We start from the raw sequence: 20,111 nt of genomic DNA, 5'->3' as shown, positions 1-20,111 counted from the left end.
TATGGGCTTTCATAGTCTGGACTTTATCGGGGGTTTAACCAGCAATTAACCCATGACAAATCGTGATTAAGATTTTCACATGATGTCGACTTTAAAATGCCATTATCCCGGGAATAAATTGGCAATAAACAGCAGCAAATAAAAAGGCCTTCCTTGACCCCAGAAGTGTAAGGGTTTGAAAATAATCCAGAATTCTACCTTGCAAGGAGGTAATATCGAGCATCGTTGGAGAACACACTCCAGGATGTGATGGATATGACAGTTGATATTCTCTCTCTGCAAGGTGGCCCCTGATAGATTCAAGACACTCCTTTTCTATTAGTAAAAGGAGAGAATCAAAATTTAAACACATAGAAATTACTTTAATTTCATAAAACTTAGTCCATCTGGCATAATAAATATCAGATAGTAGGAACCATAAAAGACCGGATCTATTAGGCCTGAAATGTATCTTAAACCAAAACCTATAAGTCATCAACCAGGCTTCAGTTTCAAGAGCATTCAATCTCAGTTCCACATAGAGAGTCAGATGGTGCACATATGGAGGTACAGATAATAGTCTCCTGTCTGCAAACATTCACTCTCCTTATTAAAGGCTGGAATTCTATTTTTATATTGAACATGGGGGAATTAAAGTATTTTTGGGAGGGGAGTCAAAGTATTTGAACACTTATTTTTCAAGACATATGTAAGATGTTTTTTCCCAGGTAGAGTGAATATTAATTCATTTGCTAAACAATTTGTTTTTACTAGCAGCTGATCCTTTCTTTTACCTTCCCTTTTCCCTATTAAACAGACATAAAGTTTTAGCAGAGCTTTGAGTAGTGGTTGCTTCTTCAGCCACCTCAGTTGCTGATTATGTTGTGACGAGACTGAAAATCAGACTAGCATCAATATTTTTCCACCACATGAAATGTCAAAATCTCCTCCACCCCAAAGCTAACTTAAAAGTGTTCATCAAAATGTATACATTGCAGTGGGTTGTGGGTGGGTGGGAAGTGGAAATGTAGTTTACTAAAAATTTAATGGAATTCAGTTTGAAAAGCTTCAAAAATAATATTGTTCGCCTGAATCCCAAAGGTGTGAGTATGGTATCCAAATGTTTAGTTAGCCTTCTATCCCCCTGTGTTCTCTTCCTCCTCATTCTGGAAGACCAACTATAACTGCCTCTAGGCAAGAGAGATTACTGTACTTTCTTTCTCCCAAGCAAAATGAATAGATATTTTGAAGTGCCTCCGTTTTGTTTTAAACCTTCCCTTGAAAGTGGAGTGTGATGAGTTAGAGATTTCCTTTCAGGCACCCACCGATATATATCCATTATTCTTTATTTTAAGGTGATATCTTTTCTTTTTGCTTTGGTTGCTAAATCTCAGAGAACAATCATTTAGCTCTTTTATGTGAGGAAGCTCAGACAAGCTGCAGCATTACTTGTACTTTTGAAGGCCCTTTTACAGAAAAGCATTCCCTACTGTCTTTTATGTCCCCCTTACTAAAACCTTAGCATGAACACTCAAATAAATAAAACAGTATGCACGTTCCTGTGAGAGCTTATTATTTATCCTCAAGATATGGACCTTTAGGCAACACTGTTGCTGTTCTCTGTACTTCATACATCTTCTCTTAAATCTGCATCTCTAAAGCTTCTCCTCACTGCTCAGTTCCTTTCCACATTTGACAGTCCTTACTCAGCCTCTATGTACCAGGTTGGAATTAACATACGAAGAGAGGAACACCTCACCCTGCTCTTTTCTATTATCACTTTCCTGCTCACTTGGAGGCTTTTTACATGGGCAAGAATCCTGATTTTCTATGTGAACACATACCCCTCTATTCTTTAAGCTCATTGCCTTCAGTGTGCAGAAAATGGTGATGGAGGGGTTGCCTTGGGATTCCTTTCTTCATATATTGATTGCAACCCAGTGAGTAAAACATTTTTAAAAGGCTTCGAAGTGGGACCTAATCTGAAACGCATGTGCAACTATCTCCAAGCACTTCTGGGGTTGTGCAAATGCTGTTGCCCATTATCACAGATTAGCCAGAGGATAGTTAAGGGGTATAATAAGCATGTTGAATATTTTGTCCATGACTTTCCCTTTTGCCAAAGTATCCTGGTTGCCCTGAAAATGTTCGCTAGTTTCTGTTGTCTTTGTAAAGTGTGAGATGTATATGGCATACACCTCTTCTGTCATTACATACTCAGAAGACTCTAGACCTCATTATACTTTTGATGATGTCTTCGGATGTGCACCAAATTCTTTTTCAATTCTGAATTAAAGAATCTGAATTACTGTTAAGAAGGCCAAGCTGTGCGTGCCTCTCAACTAATCCCTGTATGCAAGTACAAGTTCCATGCAGCAATTTTGGCACAGATTATCACCCTGCACAGGGATTATATACACCAGACAAATGGCATATGCTAACGGTTGTCAAACTCTTATCTCTCAGCTATTTTGGACTTTAACTGCTGTAAGTCCCAGGCAGTACTAGCAGTGCTCAGGCATTCTGTAAGTTTAAATAATAAATACTCAGAGGATAAAAGCTAGAACCACTGGCATATAAAATAGCAGAACAATGGATTACAGAGGTATGTGGGCAGTTGTTGCAAAAATTCCCTGTAGCTTTCAAATATCATCATTCCTGTTTGGAGCTATCTGTGCATAGAAACTTTACCTCTTGACTGCCACTAAATTGTTGTTGTTATTGTTGTTGTTGTGTCAATTCTGACTTAAGATGACCCTATCATAGGGTTTTCTTTAGAAGGTTTATTCAAAGGAGATTTGCCATTGCTTTCCTCTAATGCTGAGAGAATATGACTTGTCCAAACAGCTTGTTTAAAAGCACTCAGTGTATTTCTGTGGCTGAGCAGGAGCTCAAACTCTGGTCTCCTGGAGTCCTACACCAATTCTCAGATCACAACACTACACTGAAATGCTTAATATTTTCCCCAAAAGATATGGCTGCTTGAGATGGAGCAGCAAATGCCACTCCCTACCTGTCATAGGCCCATTACAAATGGGCCTATAGTACGGACTGGGTCCGTATTAGGGTTAGAAAGGGCGTCCCTTCCAGATGCCCCTAACCCTAATACGGACCAAGTCCATACAAAATGGCGGCGCACTGCGTCTGCACACTGCGTCTGCACGTTCCACAGCACATATGATGCTGTGAGTGCGCCATTGGCGCCTCATGTAGGGATGCCATAACCTGGCTGCAGGTGGGGCAAACCCGCTTTTGGTGGTGCTGGCATGGTCATGGTCCGGTTTTGTCCCAAAACCGTGACTGCCCCGCCTGTGGCCACCTCTGCCCCCGCACACGCCTTCTTTATGACCGCGGCTGCTCATGCAGCCGGCCGGCCACCCACTTCTGCGTCTGCCGCCTCCTCCTCTGCCTCCTCCTCCTCCGCCCCCTGCGTGCTCCCTCTGGCCACCAGCCACTCGCCTCCGCCTCCTTTTCCAACCTCCTCCTCCCCCCGCACATCCCCCTGGCTTGCATGGCTGTGCGCGGCTGGCTGGCTGGCTGGCTGGCCACCCACCTCCTCCTCTGCGATGGCACCGAGCAGTTGCCCAAGCAATTGGCCTGCTTACGTGCTTGGGCCCTGGCTGCACGCCGGCCTCAAAAGGGAGCTGGTCCCTTTAAGGAGGCAGAGCCTCAGAAGGGGAGGAGGAGGAGGAGGCGGAGCCACGCGCAGGGCTAATGAGGAGGAATTCCTCCTCCTGAAGCTGGGGCTGAACAGCCCGCCCCTTCTCCAGGCCGGAGCCTGTGAGAGCTGGCAGGGGGCGGGGCTGTTCCAGCCCCAGTCTGCCCCCATTGGCCAGCTAGGCTCAGGAGGAGGAGCTCCTCCTCTGTTGGGCCGGGCTGCAGCCAGAAAGGGCCATTTCCTTTGCCCTTTTTTGGCGTGGAGGAGGAGGAGGAGGAGGGGGGGGAGAGGGGGAGGAGGAGGCGAGTGGCCAGTTCCAGTATTAATGTTTTTTTATTTTTTAAAGTCTATTTTTAAAGTCTGTTTTTTAAAATCTATTTTTAAAGTCTGTTATTTAAAATCTAGCGCCCTCCAAGGCCTCTCTGGGGGTTGGGAGACGCTGTCTCTCAGGCCCCAGCCAGGCCTTGGACAAGGTTTTAAAATGTAGGACCTTTTTGTAAAATTTCCTGGCCAGGAAATAAATAAATAAAAAAAATTCCTACATTTTAAAACCTTGTCCTACATTTTTCCCGGTTTGGAGGTCCTCAGGGATGGCAACCCTAGCCTCATGGCGTCATATCCGTGCCGCGGAAAGAAGCGCCATTTTGGGGCTTCTTTTTGCTCTGCGAGGGAGCTGCGCGGTTTGGCTGCTGTGGCTCCCTTGCGGAGCAACTGGCAGCGGCGCGAGACTGCCTGTTTTAGTCAGTCTGTAACACGCCATAGTCTCAGACTGGTCATGTTGTTTTAGCACCTAAGTCAGAAGGCCTCATGAAGTTCTCTCTAATATAACAATGACAGGTTAAATAACTAACAGTTATTGTTTAATGACATCTCATAGCTGTCTGAGGTAGCCACCTCACTCTGATTCATTGAAGGCCCAATTCTAAACTATGTTATCCCAAAGTTCCTTTTCAACAAGAAAAGCACATAGAATACAATAAATAAACTACGGTCCAAAACACACTCCAGAAATAATCTAGTTTGAGACTGCTTCAACTGCCTGGTTCAATGCTAGAGAATTCTGGGAACTGTAGTTTTGTGAGATATTTAGCCTTCTTTGTCCAAGAGCTCTGGTGCCACAATAGAATACATTCCCAGGATTCTCTAGCATTGAGCCAGTGCAGTTAAAGTGGTTGCAAATTTGATTATTTCTGCAGTATGCTTTGGACCTATGGGGTGAAGCAGATGAGCAGAAATGAGTGTCCAGAAGCCACTCCCAGCCCAATCGCCCTGAGGCCATGGCGAACACATCCCATGTCCATGAGGGTACCTCCTGCACAGCCCCAAATAGGAGCGGAAAAGAACTACTCCTTTGGGGCCATATTAGGTCTGCCTTAGGCATCCCCTGCACATCCCCACAACAGCTTCCAGGTGCTCTGGGGTTGTGCATCATTGAAAAGCCACACTACCAGAATGGCTGGAAGGCACCCCTGTCTGCTTGTCTGTTTTGGACCTATGTTGTCATTGTTGTTGTTAACTGTCCTTGAGTTGACTTCAACTCAAGGTGACCCAGTGTATGAGACATCTTCAGTTAGACTGTCCTCCACTGCTCTGCTGAGGTCTTTCAAAGCTCATGACCTTCCTGATTGACTCCATCCATCTGGCATGTGGTCTTCCTCTCTTTTTACTGCCTTGTATCTTTTCTAGCATTACTGCCTTTTCTAATGAGTCATGCCTTCTCATGATGTGTCCAAGGTACAACAGCCTCAATTTAATCACCTTGGCTTCCAAAGAGAGTCCAGGCTTCGTCTGCTCAAGCAGCCATTTGTGTGTGTGTGTGTGTGTGTTCTTGGCTGTTCATGGTGCCCTCAGCACTCTTCTCCATCACCATCACCACAACTCAAATAAGTTGATTTTCTTCTTATCCACCTTCTGCACAATTGAGCTCTTACATTCATACATAGTGATGGGCAATACAATGGCTTGGATGATTCTAATATTGGTGCTCATTTGTATATCTTTTACTCTTTGGTATCTTGTCTAGTCCTTTCATCATTGGCTTTCCTATTGCTAGTCTTCTAGGAACTCTTGACTGCAATCTCTGTTTTGATCCAAGGTACAGAAACCCTTTAACTATTTTGATTTCTTCATTGTCTAGACAGAATTTATGTATGTACTCCATGTATTTTTGTTTTGTTTTGTTTATGGTTAGCATAAATCCTGACTTTGCACTTTCACTTTTGACCTTCCTTAGTAATTGTTCCATGTCTATGATGTTATCTGTTACTAGTATGGTGCCGTCTGCAAACCTTTAATTGTTGATATACCTTTTTCCTGTCTTCACTCCTCCTTCTAAGACTAAATCTGCCCTTTGTATGATATTTTCTGCATACAAAGTGAACAATTACAATGATAGAATGCCTCCTTACCTGACCCACTTGCCATTTGGGAACCATTCTTTTTCTCTATATTCTATTCTAACAGAAGTGTCTTGTCCTAAGTATAAATTTCTCATCAGCATCATCAAATGTGGTGGCACTCCCATGTTTTTATGCATTCCATAGCTTTTCATGATGTATGTAGCCAAAGTCTTGGCTATAGTCCATAAAGCACATGCTGATTTTCTTCTGGAATTCCTTGGTGTGCTCTGTTAATGTTTGCAATGTGGTCCCTGGTGCCTATTCTTTTCCTGAAATCCACTTGCACCTCTGGGCTCTGTCTCTATGTGTGTGATTGAAGTTTATGTTGTAGAATTCTGAGCATAGTTTTGATTGCATAGAAAATGGATGCTATGGTCCTATAGTTGCTGCAGTCCTTTGGTGCAGTCCTTTGTGTCCTAATGGTGGTGTGTCTGTGCTGGCTACTGGCCTATATTATTGGGGTGGGGTGGGGGTCTTTTTAAACAGATTTTTTTTGTCCCATGATATAGAGTAACTTTTAAAAACAGCAACAGTATCAGTACATTATCTTTTGGAAATGAACATTTCTGTTCAAAGATATGCATAGACTGTCCTTAAAACAAAAACCGTTTTATTGCAGTAGTCACTCCTCTTAGCTTAAGCAGTTATATTCTTACAACTTATTTGCCCATTCCACATTTTTCCTGAGAAATGAAGATGTCTGAAATACTCATGTTTCTGAAGAATAAAAATCCTTTTAAGTTTACTGACTTCCCTCTCTTTCTCATAGCCCAACATAAAAGGAAAAAAAAGAAGAAGAAAGAAAAAGGCAATGCAAGATTTTCTTTTCAACATGTGAAAATATTGGTTTTGTATGCTATAAGCCTGTGTATGTAACTGAGATATTCTGGGTCTTGAAATGAAAACATTATGGTGCAGGAAAAATCTGGAAGTCTTGTCCAGAGTGGTTTGAGAGGAAGACCCTTTATATTTGAGGTTTGAAGGCATAGAGCCTAGTGCGTTTTAGTGGATCTGAAGACATTCATGATGGTGGTCAGTTGGAAAATCCAGTTCATTGAACTTTTAAAGGTGTTTGCAGATGATTAACATTTAATTACTGTACTCTTTTGATTGATAGATCAAGCAGTCATAGGGGTCACATTGCCTAACCAACAGAGATGTTGCCAAACCTATTTGTAGAACTCTGGCCATAATTTGGCTTGCATAGGAATTTTGCTTACATAGGAAAGAAATCTACACTGTGGAAGTAATCCAGTTTGTCACCATTTTAATTGTCATGGGTTAATGCTATGAGATAATGCTATGAGAGGGAAATGTAGTTTGTTGTGGCACCAGAGCTCTCTGACGGAGAAGGCTTAGTGCCTCACAAAACTACAGATCCCAGAATTCCATAGCACTGAGTCATGGAACCATTAAAGTGGTGTAAGACTGGATTATTTCTGTAGTGGGTGCAGCTGTAGAATACAGATGGTGGTGATTTGAAATACTTGCCTCCAGAACTAAGCTATGTGTTTTGATAGAGTGAATTTTCCAGCTCATAGGTATCAGTTTTGCCAATGCAGTGACTCATTCACCTGCTTGTTTTCACTTACCTCCAGCATTCCTGTCATTTTCTAGCAAGTAGAACTGCTTATTTTCAATCAAAGGCAGTATATATAATGTAACAAACAGTAACATAAAATAATAAAAAGCAATGGAATTGTCTTGCTTGCACTTCTGGGGTTACAGCAACACAGGTATACAGCTAATGCACAGAAGGAATGGATCAAACTATTACGTTGAGAGGCACATAACTATAAATATCCAGAGAGACTTGAAGATATCCTGAAAACGATACTTGGTGTAAGTGTGTTCAGTGGTTTCCAGACCTAGAAATGTCTTCTTACCTTCTGAGGCCCTTCAGCCACTTTCACCTGTACTGCCTGAGATTTAGCATTTGTATGTGCTGGCAGCCTGTGAAAGCCAGCATGCGTGGCAATGTTGATCCGTACAGATGTATTTACGCCGTAAGGAGGTCTTATTAAATTGTGAGAAATCCCACTGGCCACATCCAGGCACAGTTCTGAGTCTCTGTGGCTGACCCAGTTACTTTGACATGCTGTCTTCATATATTTGATCACACTGTCCAAATTCAAGATCATTGTATGTGAGAGAGTATATGCATGTGTTTTTGTATTCACCTGATGATCTGGCAGCCGAGTCATTTCTCTAGGGATCTAAGAAGCCAGTGGCAAAGTTCCCTGGGAGTTGAAATTCAAGGAGAATGGAGAAAATCAAGAAGACACATGCATACGTGTTCAATTTTTTTGGAGGCTCCAGATACTCTCTTGCTTTCTTTTCCTGCAACCATTTTATTTGTGTAGAGATCCAAATAATAATATAGTATTCATGGTATGCTGCTCAGTTAAGTTAGAATTTACCTATCTCAGGGATGCATGTATGTACTTCCTATCAAAGTAATTATGCCAAGGGCATTAAGCTAATTATTTGACAACACTTGTGAGGATTGCCTGGGCATGTACTCTTTATCTCTGGTAATGCTGACTATTGTATGGAGTTACATTCCTAACACCTTATCAAAGGAGCTTAAAATTCTTTTTGACATGTAAGAGCAGCCCCAGAAGTCACATCTACACTGGATTATTGGATATTGTTATCATTATTTTTATTATGTTTTTCACAGTTTATTTCTTGGCACATGTGACTTTGTGGAAATGAAAAAGTTCTTGTATTTACAACCATTTCTGGTTTATTATAATCTTTATCATATTTTGGCAGTAAAGGATTCAGTGAATTATGATGCTTTTACTACATGAAGTGCAAATCGGGAGCTATTTTTCTTGAAGCAGGCATAATTTGGAAAACATACTACTTCTCCTTTCGAATTTGGTCAAATTCTACAAGCAGCTGCTTCTAAGCCGAATAGAACTTCTTTATGCCAAAGCAGAATACATGGGACAACAATTCCCATAATTGCAATTATTGTGGTTAAGGGTGATGGGAATTGTAGGCCACTGATCTGGAAAGGCCATAGTTGACCATCCTTATCTAGTCTATCTCTGTTTTGACTACAAGTGATTCTTCAGTCAGAGATTGCCTGTTACCTAATAGAGGAACCAGTCCAAATGCATTTTTCTGTCTGAAATAGAAGAACAAATGACACCCATAACATAGTAAAAGTACATAGTATCCAAGCCAACTTAATTTGGCACCTGAAGCAGAAAATTTCACAAGTGCTTTTTTCCTTTCCTGGCAGGAAGATCCAAAATCTGTTGCTTGAGGCAGTCATCTCATTCTACCTAATGACAAGAATGGCCCTAACAACCCCGCCCCCCCACTCCCTCTGGAAGCATGCAATATTGACCTGGCAACCATCTGTTTGTGATCTGCCACTGAAGTATAGTCCCTCATCTCCTTTCTTGACTTGTCATATAGGCAGAAATATCTTACCTGGGAAACCAGACTCAGCATTCCTTTTGTAGTGTAGCCCCTTTCCCTTCTTCTTTGTTTAACCATCTCATTTCTTCTTATTGTATCTTCCTGTTCTGAGTCACACACCAGCAATTGTTGTCTCCAAAAACATACCAGCTGTTGTTAACTAAAACCACATTGTTTTTGTTTTTGTTGATTTCCAGGGGGAAGAAGACATACTATGATTGTCTTGTAACTGAGATGCACTTCCTGATCACTGAAAAATTGGATATGCTGGCTGTTATCTCAGTTACCTGAGATCATCTCACTTGATCCTTCTGGGCAGAATCAATCAACTATCTTCTGATTAAGGAATCAGCCTGAAAAGAACACTGTGGTAAGTTGAAGTTCATGGCAAAATGGGATGGGTCAATGGTATTTCAAGAGAAAGGTGCAAGTTTGAAACTACATGAATTTTAGTTTGCTTTCACAAGTATCTTTTGGCGCAAATGGTTATTTAGTTTTTTTTATTACATAGCATCATCTGTATACATGGTAGTTTGCAAGTAACATGTTTGGCCGGTTCCTTTTTCAGTGCTTTTTTAACCATGGTGCAGAGCTTGAAAATTACTTGTTATGATAATGAATTGCATGCAGTTGGTTCCTTTTTTCAGTGAAGAAGACTGAAAGATTTTACATTATGATTGAGATGGAATGAGGGTTGAGATGGAATGATAATGCTTATATTTAAAAAAACACAAAATACCTTCTATTACTAGTACAATGTGAGGTCTTACTACATTGTATGATTCAAATGATAGTTTTCATACCACTGTGGTGTGCTTTGTGGAGTGCAGTGAGTGGGAGGAGAGGAGCAAAACCAGCAAAGGCAAAAACGGAGGTAGGAGGACAGACTCAGGAGGAGAGGCCAAGATGATTGCTGGTGTGCCTTGCTTTGTCAAAGATGTTCTCGCCCTGTTTGGACAGAGAGATAGCTATCACCATTTCAGTCCAAATGAGACAGTGCTTTGCCAGCAGATATTGTGTTGGCTGACCTATGGTTCACCCTACACTTGCAAATGCTCTTTTCCCATGTTTGTGCAGCGAGGTGCATATGTTACCCAGGTCTGGCTATGCTTATAGGTATTCTTACTAATCCTTTGTTTGTTTGCTTTGTTGAATAGTCTATCTGTGTGTAATATTTTTAATACGGTGCTGGCAGTATTAGGTGTCTTTATATCAGAGGCCTGTGGCTTGTAATACCCAGATTTAAAAAAAAATTACAGTAACTAAAACTATTACTTTTAATTGTTTTTTTTAAGAAATTACTTACTTTTTAAAATGGGAACTGTAATGGTCAGTTACTCTTTTGGGCAAGGTTTTAGAACAATAGTGAGAATTACTCATTTTTTAAAAAAATCAGAATGACTCTGAATGCATGGATATTATTATGGAGGATAAGCAATAGTAAAAGTAATAGCAAGTACATTTCTATACCTTTTATTAGTGCACTTAAGCACTCCCTAAGAGGTTCACAATGTAGAAGCTAATTGCCCCCAACAAGCTGGGTGCTCATTTTAGCTACCTACACTAGGAAGCAAGGCTGAGTGGACCCTGGAGTTTCTGGGATCAAACTCACAACCTTATGGCTGTGAATGGCTACAATACCAGCATTAAACCACTGTGCCACCAGGGCTCCTTCTTAAGCACTTAAGTGTTGCCTTTTATTAGTTCTAAATATATGTACAGATCCCTTTCCTGGAAATCCATGGAATACCAGTGCATGGCCTGTGATCAGATATGACTCTCAGTTAGATAGGAAATCAGTGTATGATGTGTGCTAGTTCACACATGCATGTACATCACTTGTTTATTCACTGTTTATTAACTGGAATATGAATATGTGAAGTAGGTGCAATGTCAGTTATAGTGGGCTCTTGGTATGCACTGGGGTTTGGTTCTAAGGACATTCCTTCCCTTGAATACCAAGCCACTCTCAGTGTCAAGAAACTCCTTCTAATGATTAATCAAAATCTGCCCTCCTATAACTTAAAACCACTAGATGTGGTCCTACTTTATGGGCTGTCCCCAGCTCTTTGTGGCATCCCTTGGGGTGTTTAAAGAGTGTGAACATGTCACCCCTCAGACTTATCTTTACCAAACTGAACATGCCAAATTCTCCAACCTCTCATCATGTGTTTTATTCTCCATAGCTCTTACAATCCACATTACTTTTCTTTTAACTTGCTCCAATTTATCTATCTCTTTCTTAAAATGTATCACTCAGAAATGATTGCATTATTCCAGATGAGGCCTGACTATGCAGAATGTCATGAGACTATTACTTCCTTCGACTTGGAAACTCTGCTTCCATTAATGCAGGCTAAGATAGCATTCACCATCTTTGCTGCAGCATTACATGTTTGTCTCATGTTCAACTTATGATCAACATTAATCCCAGGGTTCCTTTTATATGTAATAGTGTTGAACCAAGCAATCCCTATCTTTTACCTATGCATTTGTTTTTTGTGGCCCAAATGTAGAAATTTGCACTTGTTTCTTTTCAATTTCATTATGTAAATTTCAGCCCAGTTTTCTAGTTTATCAAGGTATTTTTAAATTTTGTTCCTGCATTCCAAATTGTTAGCTACCCAAACAGATTTGTATCATTCAAAAATTTAATAAGGATTCCCTCCATCTTGTCATCTAAAATATTGATAAAAATATTGAAGAGTCTTAGCCTCAGAACAGAACGCTATGACACTCCACTTGAGACCTCCTTCCAGTTTGAAGCACAGCAACTGATGGACAAATGTCTGAGCAAATATAGGCTGATCTGATTATGTTTTCATCGATTTCATATTTAGCCAGTTTGCTAATCAAAGTATTATGGGGGAAATTATCTAATGCTTTGCTGAAATCCAGATAAATAACTTTTTTTTTCTTTCTCCATTTATTGTTTCCACTGGTACACTTTGATAATTCATGTCGATTTCTGTACAACTGAATTTGTCTTTGAGATATAGTGCTACTCTCCCTGCTTTTCTTCTCCATCTTTTTTTTTTGGAACAGATTATATCCTTCAGTCTTTATATTCCAATCATGATAATCATCTCACCAAAGTCATTTTACCTTCCTGCACTAGGACCAAGTTAATCTTGTTTGTTTTCCAAACTCTGTGCATTGGTGTATCAACATCTAAAGTGTTGTTTGTTCTCATCTTTTATTTTACTGTGAATTTTACTGTGGCTTTCATTCTCTCCCTCAGCTTCTTTTTCTAGAATTTACATCCTCATATTTATTGCTTGCTGTTGGACACACTTTTAAGCCTTCAACCCTTCCAAGGATTTAGATTAAAGCCCTCTTGATCAGATTCACCATGCTTCTGCCAAAAACATTATTCCTAGTCCTCATGAGGTTTGGCCCATCTCTAGCCAGTAGTCCTTTGGCTAAGAAATAAAATTAATGGTCGCAGAAGCCAAACCTCTCCCATCAGTACCATATGTGTAACCAGTAATTCACTTGCAGTGTCTTCCTGTCACTGTGTTCTCCACTATCTTTCACTGGGTGAATTGGGGAGATTGTCACATTTGTTTCTAAATTATTTACTTTCCTGCTCAGGGTTTCATAGTCCAAGATGATCTACTCAAAATTATTCCTTAGAGTGTATTTGTTGTCTACATGAATCAGAAGTCAGGGATATTGTTCTGTATTCTTGATCAGCATTGGCAGCTCGATAGTGACATCCTGGACAGTGCACTTCCAGATTCATGTTGTCTGGCTGGCACACAGTTCCTTCTATACTCCTAAGCAATAAATCTCCTAACACCATCACCTTTCTTTACTTCTTGCTGCAGTTGGTGGTTAGACTGGCTCCTTCCTTCACACTCACTCTTTTTGCTGGCCCTCTGTTTGCTCCTCTCCAGTACTGTTATCCTCAGGAAGATGTAAGAAGTGACTACTTACATAGTTGGAGCAGTTCCAAACCCCTTGTTCATGATCTTATCGTGACAGTGACTATCATCCAGGATGCTCCCTCATAGTTACAATCTTCTTTGTTTTCATTGGCAGTTTCTTCCTGTTGGTTTGGTAGGGTCAAATCTCCCTCTGTTCAATCCTTATGTTTTTCTGATGCATTGAGGAGTCTCAACACATAGTGCAATATGTTGACCTTATCTTCCAAGAGAGCAAGTGCAGTCAGTGAGGTTTTCTGGTAAGAAAACACACGCTGCACAGACATTGGAACAAACAATGACAGATCCTTCTGCTACCATCCCTGCAGTTATTTTTGCACTCATTCAGACTGTAATAGCTCTTAATGACATGACTGTGTACAACAGAAGGTGTATGCCACTGGCACTCAGAGAATGAGCTCCAAAAATGGATGCAACCATTGTATAAATCTAGTGGTTGCTAGCTCCAGCCACAGCTAGAACTGTGAAGATTATCACATGCGGTAAAAAGCATTAAGGAAGCATATTGTTACCATCATTCTTGCACAATCAGAGGAAATATTTTCACATGATGTCGTCCTCCCATCATTCTTGTAATGTCCTCGAAGCTCCGTGCTACTAGAATAACCTATTAACTATAAAAAAGCTTGAATGGCTGGGCAATCACAATTCATTTGCGCTATTGCAGAACATATGAAAAGCAATTATGATTCAATAGCGATATATAGACAATTTTTCAATCCATCCAGGTATTGCTCCAGAGTGCAGTTCGGCAGAAACACTTCCTGTGTCATCCAGGAGTGTTAAGTAAGCGGCAAGGGATTAATCGGTTTTCCACCCCCTAACAATTCCTATCCTAACAAGATGTCTTCTGAGGCTCATGAATTCCATCAACCAAAAGGTTGGTAAACATCTCTCAAGAATGATAAACAAATGCTAAAGGCTGCTGATATGTCAAAATCAATTGCGCTATTTGCCACTCTTGAATAGTTAGGGAAGTGTTACTTTGACTTGTGTATGAAAGTAAGTGTATTAATAGTTTTTTGTGGGGTTTTCGGTCTATGTGGCCATGTTCTAGAAGATTATCATGATTGTATCGTTCTTGCTCAGTAATGATAGAATAATGCTACAAAAATAGAAGAAGCCCCATGGGGTAATCTTCTGTGGCAAAATGCAGCTTTCTGGGGAAAGGGGCAGTTGAGACCAAGTTAAGGATTAAAATAATTATATTTTGAATATGTTGGAATAAGTAGTATTTGCTGTTGGTGGCCTAGTCTCATGAATGCTGAATACACAGATGTGAAAGTAGGACATCATATGAAAATGTGCCATTTTACTAATTGCATGTAGATAAAGAGGTTTCAGATAACAAGAGCAACAATAAAAACAGCATTATGAGCAGTGGGAATTTAGATTATGAAAAAAATATTAATGAACTTTGTAAGCTTCAGTAGTGATTCAGTGATGATGTTTTCCACTGGTCTTATTGACAGCAGCTACAGCTCATCTTCTAATTATGATAACATATAATTTTTATTTGGGCAGTGAAAGGAAATGAACTATATGTACCAAGGAATTAAAACTCTTTATACTGGCAAATAATGCCTATTCAATAACTGTTTACTACTTTGCCCAAAATTATGTGTAAAACCTTTCCAGTAATTAGAAATATGATTAGATTACCAGTTAGAATGGTAAGCATCATTTTGCTTCATAAAAATGTGCTAAACAAATATTGGCTGAGAGAGGAAATTAAGTCAGTAATTTGACCTTTTCACTCTGGACTATAAAATTTCAGCTCACACATTTGGAGAGGTGTAATCTAAAGTGAAATGAGAATTAGAATTTGCCCAAAAGATGCACATTAAATAAATTACTTAAATCTGTGATTAGGTTATCATCAATAGAACTATATGTAGAGAATACACTGTAGGGCCCAACAGGGTTATTCCAGAGATACACTGTTTCCAGCAGTGGAACCAAGGGATGGGGGTATGCCCTTCCCTCCTGGAATCTTGTGTACCCTCAAAACATGTGATGTATAAAGGATGGAAAGAATATTACAATTACAGTGGGTCCTCCCCTTATGCGGGGATCCATTCCAGATCCCTCCACGTAAAGGGAAATCCGTGTGTGCTGGAGCCCCATTAGAACTAATAGGGCTATGCCCGCATGGTGTATTGGTGCATGTCTGTCATGTGCACGTGCCCCATTAGTTCTTTTAGGGCACGTGAGGGCTTTCAGTATATGTATTTGCTTCTAGATTTTAAAAAGGTAATTCCTGAGAATCAGAAAACCTTATTAGGAAGGATTATGGGGCAGTGAGAATTATGTCGCATTTTCTTCTGGTGTTTGACATCCCAAAGTTGTTCTATATAGTCATTATTTTGCGAAGAAAAAACATATTTTTGTGGTTTTTTTCGCACGTATATTTGTTTTTTGAAAAGAAAATGGGTTTCCTGCACAGGAGAGTTTTTCTCCGCATAGATGATTTTTTTGCAACTCCCCCTCAAAAAAAAAAAAAAAAAAAAAGGCCGTGACTGTCTTCTCAGAGTAATTGCTGCACAAGATATTGGAATGGTTGAATCAAGGGAGAATCCTGTGAAGGAATATTAATTCTCTCACACAATTGAGGGGATGGCTAATTATTTAGCAATAGCAAGTACATTTCTATACCACTTGTTAGTAAAGTAAGCACTCACTAAGCAGTTTACAGTGTGTAAGCTAATTGCCCCAACAAGCTGGGTACTTGTTTTAGTGACCTATGGAACGATACAAGGCTGAGTGGACCTTGGAGCCTCTGGGATTGAACTCACAACCTTATGGCTTGCAGTACAGGCATTTAACCACTGCGTCACCAGGGCTCCCTTATTTATCCTTGCATGTAAAGATAAAAATAGTCAAGGGTTTATATCTTTACTTTGGAGGACGAATCTGTGATTTAAAATCTGTGATTAAAATCTGTGATGCTCAAACTTGTGATGACAAGTGATGTCTTCCCATGATAATTTAAATTATTAGTCACAATTATCTATGTACAACAGCAGTAGGCAGAGTGCACCCTATATGTGTCCCCAAACCCTTTCTTGACGACCGCAGTACATCCAGCTTAATGTCCCAAAATGATTTTAGCTTTTATATTGTGATTTTCAAATCATTACATATATACTGCACAGGTTTATTTAGTGTAGTTTTAGGGTATACCTACTCTCACATAATTTTCTATTTTCAGAATATAGAATGTTATAAAGATTTATAACAGTTAATTTTAAAGAGCGACACTATGAAAATAAAGAACTGAACAGTGTCAAACTTTTCTTTGTCTTCCTGTGTATTCCAGATGGAAGTGATGGCTAGCTTTTGAGCAAAAGGGGAAAGTTTGTTCACAGGAGATACTAAGATTCTCCAAAACAAGTGCTGAGAATAGGAAGTGTCCAGACCCAGTAGCAAATCTCTTTGGGAATGAGTCCAAATTGAACTGGTGTCAAAGTCGTTATGGATGGAAAGGCTGGGATTTCTGCAAGAAAGAGAAATCAGATTTTAAAAAGTGAAAATTATGTGAAGTGTATGCACTACTGTTCCTTCAATTTGTTCAACCTTACCAATACATTTGAATTCAGAAACTTAACTGTGGTAGTCAGGAATATCAGTATGCAAAGGGATATTATAACACCTAAGAAATTGTATCATAAGCTTTCTTCTGAAACAACCAGGAAATATTTTTTCTTGTTATAAAGTAGTTATAGTTTTAATGGTGGAACAGAAATACACTGATGTATTGAATAAGATCTCTAGAGTAGCATTACACAGTAAATAGATGCTATCCCATATCCGTGTAAACACTAGCTTATACTTAATGCAAAAGTCAGACAATTTCAGGCTGAATCATGGATCAGACTAAACCTTAGACTATAGGGTGAAACAGACCACCCCTTTGTGCTGCCTTCCAGGCAGCTTGTGAGTGTGGCATTTGCACACCACACCCCCCCCAAATCATCCGTAAACCACCCTGCCATTTACACGGGGGCAGCTTCATGATGCTCCAGTGGCACAGCATTGACATGATGTACATTGCCAGGCTGTCATGAAGCCAGCTTCCATCCACAGCATAGGTGAAATAGCCGGCTTTTACTGAATACCCTGAATAAATACATTCTTCATAAACATCCTCAAATCTTTCGTTGAACTCGAGATACATTGTTAGCTATGTCAGTGACTTTTAATAATCTTTGTGAAGTTGAAGGCTTTCCTAGCTGGCATCCATAATATTTTGTGGATTTTTCGGGCTATGGGGCCATGTTCTAGAAGAGTTTATTCCTGATGTTTCACCAGCATCTGAGTCAGCCAGAAAAATCAGCAGTAGCAGAACACATTATAAACCATCCTGGGCATAAAGTGCTGTGGAAACATTGAACTTTTGGACCACGCCAACAACTATCAGGTCAGAATGCACAGGAAATCCATTGAAATTCGCAAACACCTGGACAGCTTCAACAGGAAAGGAGAAACCCTTAAAGTGAACAAAGGCCTGTTACAGACTGCCAAAATAAAGCTGCTTCGGGTCTCTTTGGAGGTATGCTGTTTAAATGATGCATGCATCCTAAGAATCCAAAAGCTGCACCAAAGCTGCACTCCAGTGCTTAGGAATGGAGTGTGGCTTTGGCACGACCTCTGGACTCTTAGGACCCATGCATCATTTAAATAGCATACCTCCAAAGAGACCCGAAGCAGCTTTCTTTTGGCAGTCTGTAACAGGCCAAAGTTTGGCTACCGGTCCTGAAAAACAGCAAAATCAGCAACTCAGGAAATGCAAATGAAAAACCACCCAGGGTAAGGGGTTTTCCCAGCAGACAGTGATCACTAAACAGACACTAATCCTCCTTGCATATCCTCCCATTGTGAGGCCTTGCCATCAGCCACAGAATAATACAGAGATTAACATGGAAATCACTCCTCTCTACCCAGGGTCACACAGTATGTGTACACACACACACACACACACACACACACATATACACCCAACTTTCTACGTGCCAGCATTCACTGAAGATGCCAGCCACAGATGCTGGTGAAACATCAGGAATAAACCCTTCTAGAACATAGCCACATACCACGAAAAACCCACAGAAAACTAATAATCTCTGTGTTTGTGTATATGCCTTCAAGTCACCTGTTAACTGATCGAAACCCCATATGTTTCATAGAGTTTTCTTTGACAAGGAGTACTGAGAGGTGGTTTTGCTAGTTCCTTTCTCTGAAATACAGTGGACCCTTCCCATTGCCTGGCTGGGGATCTGTGGTTTTCACCACACATGCATTACCACAGCCCAAATTATTCACCGGTGGCATGTACAAGCTGAGGTATCTACGCACACATCATGAGCATTTAATAATATGTGGTACTACCATCTCCGTTTTTTGCCATCCATGGTGGGGCCTATAATGGAATGGTTGCAAATGGGAAGGATCTACTGTATAGTCTTTACAGTACTGAAACGTTTACTAACAGAGAGTTGCCTTAATTCCATTACACATCCTCTACTTCTGTGCCTTTCTCAGATCAACAATATAAAAGTTTTCCCTGTTTTATATACCTTTATTTGCTTAAATGCTGGTAAAAAGTATTAATCCTTTTTTCTTTTTTTTTTGCTTATTCGTCTAGACCCTCTTTCCCTTCCCTGTCACTGTTAATTTCAGTTTTAATTAATTATTTTTTTGAGGGGAACCATACAGTCCAAACCATTGATACAAGGATTAATTATCCATTGAATAAAACTAGCCAGTGGCAATTCCTTTATATCATTCATTTTGTTCTCATACACCTTTTGTTATATTTATGAGTAAGAAGAGAAATAATTTCGAATACTTTCTTGCATCTGGATGAGATTGCTGAAGTTTTTAATATTTTTTTCAACATTTTCCCCATTTTGCACAAAATTTGGTTGCAAAAAAATATTGAAATGTTGCGAATGACTGGACGAAGATAGCTAATAAACATAAATGAAAAATGGAAGCAGTAGTGGCTATAGTGCAAGCAGAGAATGAATGATGGAAAAAGCAGGCAATGATGATATGGAGGCTTTAACCCTCCCTTTACACACTGAAAATATTCATGGGGAAATTTGTAAAGCCCTTGTCTTAATCCTTGATACTGTTTTGACTTTTTCTAAAGCAACTACAAGATCCAACTTGCTTGTAGTAATGAGGGATTGAACAAGGTGGTCATGCCTCCAACGTGGTCCAAAGCTGGCACTTTTGGCCCACGTGTTTCGGGCCAGAGACACCAACAGGAAGTACAGTGGGTCCTCCACATTCTCTGGAGTTAGGAGCACAGGACCTTCATGAAAGTGGAAAAACCACAAATAACAAAAACACTATTTTTTTACCTCAAATAACACCTTTCTAGGAATCTCTAGTTCCTCCAGCACAACTCTGTGGTCAACATCTGCTTGAAGTTGACCATAGAATTGAGCTGGAGGGCCTACAAATACCTAGAGAACTGCACTCTCTAGGAATCTCTAGGTCCTTGAGCAGGACTTCTGGCTGATGATGACCATAGAGTTGTATTGGAGTAACTAGAGATTTCTAGAGAAAATATATTAATCTGTAAATAATCAAATCTGCAAAAACCAAAGCCAAATATACAGAGGGCTGACTGTGTGTCATATCAGAAGTGAGAGTATCCCCCCTTTCATTGTATATCAGATGGCA

The 20,111-nt window shown here is 40.1% G+C and overlaps 1 long non-coding RNA gene across 1 annotated transcript in view; it reads left to right on the top strand.

Moving 5' to 3' along the window:
• Nucleotides 1-20,111, top strand: part of LOC149316947 (uncharacterized) — a 521,472-nt gene that overhangs the window by 428,578 nt on the left and 72,783 nt on the right. Inside the window, exon 5 of the long non-coding RNA XR_016280663.1 lies at nucleotides 9,672-9,844. This is a non-coding gene — a long non-coding RNA (uncharacterized LOC149316947). The remainder of the gene's footprint in view (nucleotides 1-9,671; nucleotides 9,845-20,111) is intronic.

This window comes from Sceloporus occidentalis, unplaced genomic scaffold (genome assembly GCF_023333645.1).
Source record: "Sceloporus occidentalis isolate IW3139 unplaced genomic scaffold, rSceOcc1.0.p SCAF_3, whole genome shotgun sequence".
In the NCBI taxonomy this organism is placed as follows: Eukaryota; Metazoa; Chordata; class Lepidosauria; order Squamata; family Phrynosomatidae; genus Sceloporus; species Sceloporus occidentalis.
The sequence above is the reverse complement of the archived record's forward strand: the minus strand, read 5'-3'. Positions and strand labels throughout refer to the sequence as shown.